The sequence below is a fragment of the Myotis davidii genome, unplaced genomic scaffold, assembly GCF_000327345.1.
Source record: "Myotis davidii unplaced genomic scaffold, ASM32734v1 scaffold815, whole genome shotgun sequence".
In the NCBI taxonomy this organism is placed as follows: domain Eukaryota; kingdom Metazoa; phylum Chordata; class Mammalia; order Chiroptera; family Vespertilionidae; genus Myotis; species Myotis davidii.
In genome coordinates this window covers 257,553-257,930 of record NW_006288179.1, presented here as the reverse complement: position 1 = coordinate 257,930, position 378 = coordinate 257,553, and positions in this window count along the sequence as shown.

Here is a 378-nt window from a genome sequence, read left to right as displayed (position 1 = left end):
AGGAAATTCTCAATATTTTTATATGTTTAAGGGCTATTTTAATTATTGTGTGTGTGTGTGTGTGTGTGTGTGCGTGTGTGTGTAGGAATTGCCTATTCATATCTTTTGCCCATTTGTCTATAGAGTTTTAAATGTTTTTTTCTTCAGTTTTTAAATGTTCTTTATATGTGATGGTATCTCCTTTTATTGTGACTGTGTAGCTTCTATCTCCTCTGTGCAAGCCGCCATACTAAGGGTTCTACATTTGGAGCAGTCAAGCTTAGAAGAGAAGAGTTTGACACATCATCCTCAAAGTTGTAATAGAGACACGAAAAGGTAGGAGAAACATTGCTGCCTGTGGAATCCAGGAAGGCTTCACAGAGGAGGTCACCTTTAGGA